Source organism: Sinocyclocheilus grahami, unplaced genomic scaffold (genome assembly GCF_001515645.1).
Source record: "Sinocyclocheilus grahami isolate Dianchi unplaced genomic scaffold, SAMN03320097.WGS_v1.1 scaffold5.1, whole genome shotgun sequence".
In the NCBI taxonomy this organism is placed as follows: Eukaryota; Metazoa; Chordata; class Actinopteri; order Cypriniformes; family Cyprinidae; genus Sinocyclocheilus; species Sinocyclocheilus grahami.
In genome coordinates, this window is record NW_015505184.1 from 2,226,942 (window position 1) to 2,235,324 (window position 8,383).

At 35.4% G+C, this 8,383-nt stretch overlaps 1 pseudogene; it reads left to right on the plus strand.

Annotated features, from left to right (window-relative positions):
* Window positions 1–3,813: 3,813 nt before the first annotated feature.
* LOC107585933 (transient receptor potential cation channel subfamily A member 1-like) overlaps window positions 3,814–8,383 on the plus strand; it is an 11,423-nt pseudogene continuing 6,853 nt past the window's right edge.

An 8,383-nucleotide genomic window follows, 5' to 3' on the forward strand; every position in this document is an offset into this window, starting at 1 on the left:
TTCTTATTATTTTTGTTACATTTTATGGTTAGATGTCAAATAATATATTTTTACAGTCTTTTGTCCCTTCTTCTTTCTTTAAAAAAAAATAACAGGCCACTTAACGTGTAATATTGAAGTTATTTTTCAACTTGGGGTTTATTTTTGAAGTCTAACTGGGTCATTCTTTTTTAATAAAATATATTAAATAAAAAAAAAAAAAATATATATATATATAAAAAAATTAAAAATATTCTTTTGCCTCAAACTACAAAGCTATTAGAGACCAGAAACAGTTTAATGCTTTCCACATTGTGCCACTAATGCCATTGGAACAAAACCTTCAGGCAGATGGTCACCGTCTGTCTGGTCTGAGGTCGCAGTCCCTCCCTCTCTCAAACCGTACATCAGTAATGCAACAATGGAATAAAAAAGATGCAGGACCATGTCTTTGGTGATGATTCTGACAAACTTGAGAGACAAACCTACTGTACTTGTAACAGTAGAGCCCCATGAGGTAGTGAAGTTTCACCCAAAGCTCTCACATCGTTGAGGCTCTGAAATAAATTCTGAGATTATGGAGAGTAACTCAATACCACCCGGTCTATGCAGAGAGAGAAAGAGACTGTAATTAGTTAAAACAAGATGAGTCGGCATGAAAAACGTGATGTAAATATAAATATCAAAACATAGTATATTACATTAAAGTGGTATGGTACTCTATATACACATAAAATACCATTAGTGTAATTAATTTAAAATTAAAATTATGCTGAATTAATTTAAAATCACAACATGATTGTGATTTGTGATTTCTGATGCTTCCATGTAAAATCCTGATGTGCCAGAAGTCCATCTAGTTCCTGTCTGTATCATGCATCCTGCTATTAGGTGCTGGATTGTCTCAGGAGGACCGTCCCTATTGATTTAGAGCTGAGTGCTTGTTCTTGTCCTGCCATGATTAGAGCCTCATGCTTTCCACCGGTCCTGCTATTTTAAACCAATTTCCCAAAGTCAGCCATACCAGCTACTGTATCTGGCAGTGGTTCATCCCATTGAGAGGTCTGTTTTCTGATGGCACTTCCTCAGTTATTCTCAAAATCTGCTGGTGTGCGAGAGTCCCTCAGAACTTCAACATCGGAGGCCATGTGTCAGGATGGTGGTCTTGATACTTAATACTTTCCACAGGCTTGGACCCTGTAAACACACAAATATGCATGTTATTCATAGTAATTGAATTTTTGAAAATATGTTTTGCTGTATTTGAAAAATAATCTTAAATTAGAAACATGAGCAAAAAAAAATGGCAGTGAATCAAAAGCCCCTATATATACAGTTGTGCATGATTTTTTTTACACAATAAATAAATAAATGTGCTAAATGTGTTTAAAATTCAGAGTCCTGTTAATGTATTAAAGTGATACTGATAGACAAATAAAGTAACTCTATACAAGTTCACTCTTAGTTTTTTATCGATCATATATACACTGGAAACAAACATTTTGTATAGAAAATTTTTCACTCTGACAAATTTCACAAATAATTGCAAAGAAAGAGCAATTAACATTGAATTAAATGTGAAAATGTTAAATAGAAAGACTACAATTTTATTGTATTTTATTGTTAAATGTACTCCAATAATATTGGTTTTATTTGCAAAAATACTTTATACAGTGTATGTCTTTCACTATTAAATCATTAGATTAAAAACAATAAAACTAGCTTATTCTTTTTCTTATCACCTATCTGCAAATGCTTACAATTAAGATAAGATCAGATCAGAACATAAAACTGAGAATTATCATGTAACTAGCTATTAAAACATTATACAATACCTTTTAATCTTACAATGGAAAGAAACTGAACTGTATTGGACTATATGGAGTCAAGAGATCTGTTGCTTAGACAACTCTAGGCAATGTTTATTATGTTTAAAATCAGAAACCTCCAATTTGTGCTTTGAAATTGAAGGTAAAACATTATGAGGCCTAGCGTAAAGCAAACATCTATATGTTACTAAACGTCACATGCTCATAATTAGATTAGACATGAGCTGTTTGCTTTATCAATAAAAAAAAATCCTTATATGATTGGTTGGTTCTGCTCCAAATGACATGTTTGTAGAGACGGTAAGTCTATTATGGATTTAACCATATGCTACTTAGTTTATAAAATGTTTGTATGAAACGAGTTTTTGTCATATTTTGTATGGAGACACTACAATATTGTATTGCTAGGCTTGAGTCGTACTGCTCATGAAGATAATTATTTGTAATGGACCATGAACATAACCAGGGGTTTATGCCTCTTTAGTACTCACAGGAAATGGTATTGGGCCTGAAATGGACCACTCTGATGGTAATATGTAACCTCTTGACTCCTAAATCCTTGATTGATATTTACAAATCTCACAAGCAATGCTTTATTTATTGAATTACCTGAAAAAAAGATGATGTAAATAAAATATAATTAACATGAATTATACAGAATCACAATTATATCATTGCATACATAAAACGTAATAATGTTATATAGCTAGTGGAACTTGATTGTCAGCATCCATAAACTTGCGTTTTTGCTCTTTTCTAAGTGCACCCATAAGCCTCATTAGGAACCAGCTGGCTGCATCAGAAAAATAGTAAAGGCTCTATCGCGCTCTCTCTCTCAGTGTAATCTGATAACCAGCACACATCTAACCACGCTATAAAAACCCACTCACTGACAGAGAAAAACCACACACAAGCCAATATAGAGGAGAATCCAAATGGGTAAGAAATGACCTCATCAACAGCCTCATCAACAACAACTTATTTTGTTTGTGTGTTGTTTATACCTGATGTTCTGATCTGTTTCATAAAATGACCCTTTTGTTTGAAGCTTGTGTGTTTGAAAGGCAATAAGATGTGTGTGTGTTTTAACAACAAATGGCACCTTATCTCTTGTTTTTCATAGTTTACTTGCAGGATGACTAAAAAAAACTACAGAAATGACACATATCTCCAAAACTGAGTCAAAATCTAGACAACAGGCATATGACAGCCTGATGGATGGGGGTGAAAGCAACCAGATACCTGCAAATGTTTTTGAGGTACTCTGCTTATCTAAATACACTCATTTATTCAGAAAGTATACATATACACTACCGTGCAAAAGTTTTGGGTCAGCAAGATATTGAAAGAAGACTTTTTGAAAGAAGTCTTATCTCACCCAGGCTGCATTTATTTGATCAAAAATACAGTAAAAATGTTTGAAATTTTTATTTTTATAAAAAAAAATAAAAACATTAAAATTGAAGTACAAATTTAAAATAACATTTTTATGTTTTATTATATTTCAAATGTAATTTTTTCTTTAATGGCAAAGCTGAATTTTTTAGCAGCCATTGCAGTCTTCACATGATCCATCAGAAATCATTTTATTATGCTTATTTTTTGCTCGAGAAACATTTCTGATTATCAATGTTGAAAACAGGTGTGCTGCTTAATATTTTTATGGAAACAGTCATATTTTTTGGGTCCTTCCTAAATAAAAGTATTAATTTCTTAAAAGAAAGAAAGAAAACAAAAACGAACTCTTTGAATGGTATAGGACATAAAATACAGGACAAAATATTTTATAACTTTTCAGAGAGAGAAAATCATGTGCCATGCCTTTAGTTCCCCCTGTCTGACAGCTTGTGCTATCGCGGTGGTTCCCAACCCTGGTCCTGGAGGCACACCAACACTGCACGTTTTGCATGTCTCCTTAATCAAACACACCTGATTCAGGTCATCAGCTCATTAGTAGAGACTCCAAGACCTGAAATTGGTGTGTCACAGAAAGGAGACAGGCAAAATGTGCAGTGTTAGGGTACCTCCAGGACCAGGGTTGGGAACCACTGATCTAACATTCCTCATGACTGAATTTTAAACTCAGTGGACTAAGCAAGGAAATGTAGTCGCTCTGGAGAAGCACACCAGGTACCTGGACATACGCGACAACATCGGTGCCAGCCCAGTGCACTACGCCACATCCATGGGACACTTTTGCATCATCAGACTAATAGTGCAGTTCACTGGACAACATGGTACACAGAACCACACCTTTAGACATTTATTAGTTTGAATTAGCTTGAATTAATGCAAAATATGAACGTAAAATATTGCTGTAAAGAAACTAAAATAAACTAAACTAAAAATCCAATTTTTGACACTGCAGAGCTCAATGCCAGGGATGAGGAAGGGAACACACCTCTTCATTGGGCTGTGCAGAAGGACCAGCCAGGAAGCTGCTCTGTGCTTCTGACTCTGGGAGCAGATCTTAACATCCGAAACAACAGCCAACTGTCACCGCTACATATGGCGGTCAGCCTGGGTAAACATTTTGTGTTAGAGGTGGGTCAGCCTGCTCACAGCATCATACAGTATTAATATTAGAATACAGCCTCATGCCGTATTATATTATTGCCCATATCTGTGTTTCTCATTGGAAGCAATATACTTAGCCTCTCAATGTAGATAACATTATTACACTTTTGGGTTTAAATAGCAACTTGTCTCACATAAACAAACTGATGTGAACCTGGAAGGAGACTTGGGAAACACCCCTGTCATTTTAGCTGCTTTTTTGGACAACCATGAGGCTCTGGTCTTACTGGTAAGTTGGATTGGATGTTTTGAAATATTCTTTATTTTTGTTTTTGATGATTGAATTTGTAACCATTCAGTCATTGTCTCTACTTCAGTACAAACACGGTGCAAAGTTCTGTCGTCAGAACAAGCTTGGTCATTTTCCGATTCATGCTGCTGCTTTCGCTGGAGCTAAGAAATCCATGGAGGTCATTCGTCTGAAAGGTGAGATGTTGTATCACCGAACCAACTGTGTATTCTGAGCCTGAAACATTATATTAGTACTTTGAGCCTAAAAACCTTTTCTCATTTTTCACAGGAGAAGAAGTTGGTCTGTCTATTGACACCCATATAAACTATGTGGATAAATCTTGCAGTAGTCCACTCCACCTGGCCGTACGTGGAGGAAATCTTGACATCATTAAACTCTGCATTGCATATGGAGCAAAAATTGAACAGCAGCAGGTAATGGAGGATTTTGTCATAAAATGGACACTAACAGATGATGATTAATCTGGTACTTTTGTAACATATTTATATTTTCCCTTTACAGTGTGATAAATCCACTGCTCTCCACTTTGCGTGTAGTCAAGGTGCCACTGAGGTTGTTAAAGTCATGCTCTCGGCGTATCATAAAGTGTGACCTTATCAGCATCACTGATGGGGCCAACCAGACACCTCTTCATAAGTACTTCAACTAAACCTGACTAAATGAGACTAAACAAACCAGCATATCTGAGATATCTCTCCTTATTTACTTTCCATTTGTAGAGCAGCCATTTTTTATCATTTTGAACTCTCTAAGTACCTTATCTCACAGGTATGGCAACTGCAGATGTTTGTAAGTGAATAAACTATGCTTGTAAAATTAAACATGAAATTCTGACAATTACCGTAAAGCTGGATATTTTTGTTCCAGGGTGCTGACATTGACTGCAAAGGCCATTCTCCACTTCTTCTGGCTACAAGTTGCGGAGCATGGAGAACTGTCAATCTGCTCCTCTCCCATGGTAACCTTAATAAATGAACATCAATAATAATATTTCATTACCATTATTTATAATAATAATTATTATTATTTTCATTATTTTATATCTTATAACGGTGGTTTTGTCTTATTTTAACCCTCACGTTATGTTCCTGTTTTTTGTTTTTTTTTTACCTGGAGACTTTTTTTGTTTTTTCCGGAAAATGCTAGTTAATGTAATTGAACTGGACTAAAGCTTTGCTCACACGGGGTATAACAACTTCTCCAAAAAATTTGTATCTTTTTGGACATCTTTTCCCCACTTTGTTACACTTGTGATCGTAGTCAAAAATGGCTGGCCTTTTAAAAATTGCTTGGAAATCTCTCATTTAAATTAATAATAATAATAATGAGTTTCATAAGCTCATCAATGAGGCCTATGACCAATCAGTTCCAAAATGAAATACAAAACCTGTGCTAATTTAAAGAAAACAAGAAGACTGAATCCAAGATTTTTGTGATAATATAGCAAAATGAAAGATTTACGCCAATTTCCAAAAGGCCTGTCATTTTTGAACGAGAACACCAAATTAGATGATGGATAATGGGTTAAAACCTTTTAGGTCATCTTGAGGCCCCCTTGGAAATTTGTTAAGGCCCTCTGGTTAAGAACCACTGTCTTATATTTAATGTCTTATTTATTATAATACTCCAAATAATGATTAGAAATAACACTAAGAAACACTAAAAAATGTTTTGTAGGAGCTGATCTGAAGAAAAAAGACAAATCCGGATGCAACTTCTTGCATCTGGCCATCTTGCAACCAAGGGGTCTGAAAAACTTAAGAGGTACTGCAGGTAAAACGTACAGGGCTTTAAGAGACTCTTCCTCTTCATCTTTCATTGAATTACTCATTCTCACTGCTTGCTTAAAGGTCCTAAACTTAAGCAACTGCTGCCCTCTCCTGGTAGTTCCACTAAAAAGAGGTAGGAGACTGCGTGAAGTTCACCGAAAGTCTCTTTTGGTTGATCCGCAGCACGAGAGTGTGAGAGAGCTTCTCAATGATGAGGATATTGAGGGCTGTACTCCTCTCCATTATGCCTGTAGACTGGGAATACCAGAGTCTGTGAAGAGCATGCTGGGATTAGAGGTCTCGCTGGACCAGATGTCCAAACAGAAGAAATCTGCACTTCATTTTGCGGCCGAGTAAGTCTGTTACGGTGAAGATTCAGAAATGGCAATAAGAAAACACTAAAAAGCATTTGCCAGTCTTCTCAACAAACTGAAGGAAAGCTGCAATTGCATATACGATATATTTTGAGCATTATTTTCTGTTTCTGGTGAGATATGGGAGGATCACAGGCTTCTGGAGATGGTGACAGACACCAGACTGCTGAATGAGGGGGATGAGAAAGGACTGACCCCACTGCATCTGGCCTCTTGTGGAGGTCACCTTAAAGTAGTTGAGCTTCTCCTACGCAAGGGGGCGCTGTTTCACAGGTACAAGTGCTTCACTTTTTGTCCAGGGTCAAATCTAATTCAGGCAACAACCAAGACTTTTGTACGGAAGTCCTAAGAGGCCATGGATTATTATTATTTTTTCTTTCTTGTTTTGTCGTGATAACGACTTAATTATCTCGTGATCTCGACATAAGTTATTTTCTCCTGATCACGACATAACAAAAGTTGTTCTCTAAGTTACAAAACTGCGCCAACAGGTGGCAATATAGACCGGAATAAAACTGATGGGGTGTTGTATACTGTATATCCACTTTACTGTACACGTTTGGGACAGAATAAGGACTTTCTTCATGATCGCTATAATTTGTGCAGTATTGATCCTTACTGACATTTAATGAATTCATAAAGCAACACCGCAAACGCAGGCGGAGCGCCTTCAGAAGGATGCAGAGAACTATTCTAAAATCTTTTAGAACTGCTTAGATTCAACTCACTTTATTTTCCTTTTATTTGAAATAAAATTATATAGAATTTGTCATTTTTAATAGTCAGAGAGGATATGCTGTGACTGATATCATGTGCGTTACAAGCTGTTTGAAAAGAGTGTGTGTGTGTGTGTGTTGTTCCCACAAAGAAATGTAGAAAATACAAAAGATTACAAAAGAACACTGTAGAACATCACTTAATCAAATTAGCCTATAGGCTACACTTTACATATATAAATCACATTTCTTATCAATATACATTCAATGATTAACAAAAAAATAAGGAAAAGATGCACATTACAAATATGTCGTTGAAGCAGATAAACACAACATCCCCGTATTAACTAGCAATCATAGGCCTACTTCAAATGCACAAATAAAGATATAGGTGCAAACAGAATACAGTCACCACCAGGGTTGGGGAGTAACTAGTTACATGTAATGGAATTACATAATTTAATTACAAAATAAAAGTAATTGTAATCAGTTACAGTTACTGAGAAAAAATTTGTAATTAAATTACAGTTACTTATGAAAATGTTAAGGACTACAAAGGGGGTTACATCTGCTTTTATCACACACACTCCCACATACAGATTTAATTGATTTCTTTCATAAATTGCAGTGACTGCTCTAAAATATGAAACACCAATGTTTCAGGAGTTTAGAACATGCTTATTCGATAACTCTTTTATTTCCTATATGGGTTTATGTATATGTGTTTACTGTCATAGCTATGAAAAGATTTGATTTAATAAACGGTATCATAGCTAATAAAATATTTATTGTTATGATTTTAAATATGTATTTAACCTCAGAATGATATCAAAGTAAGTCTGATTTTGTGGTGGCTGTGCTTCAAAGGGGACATTGATCTTCCACA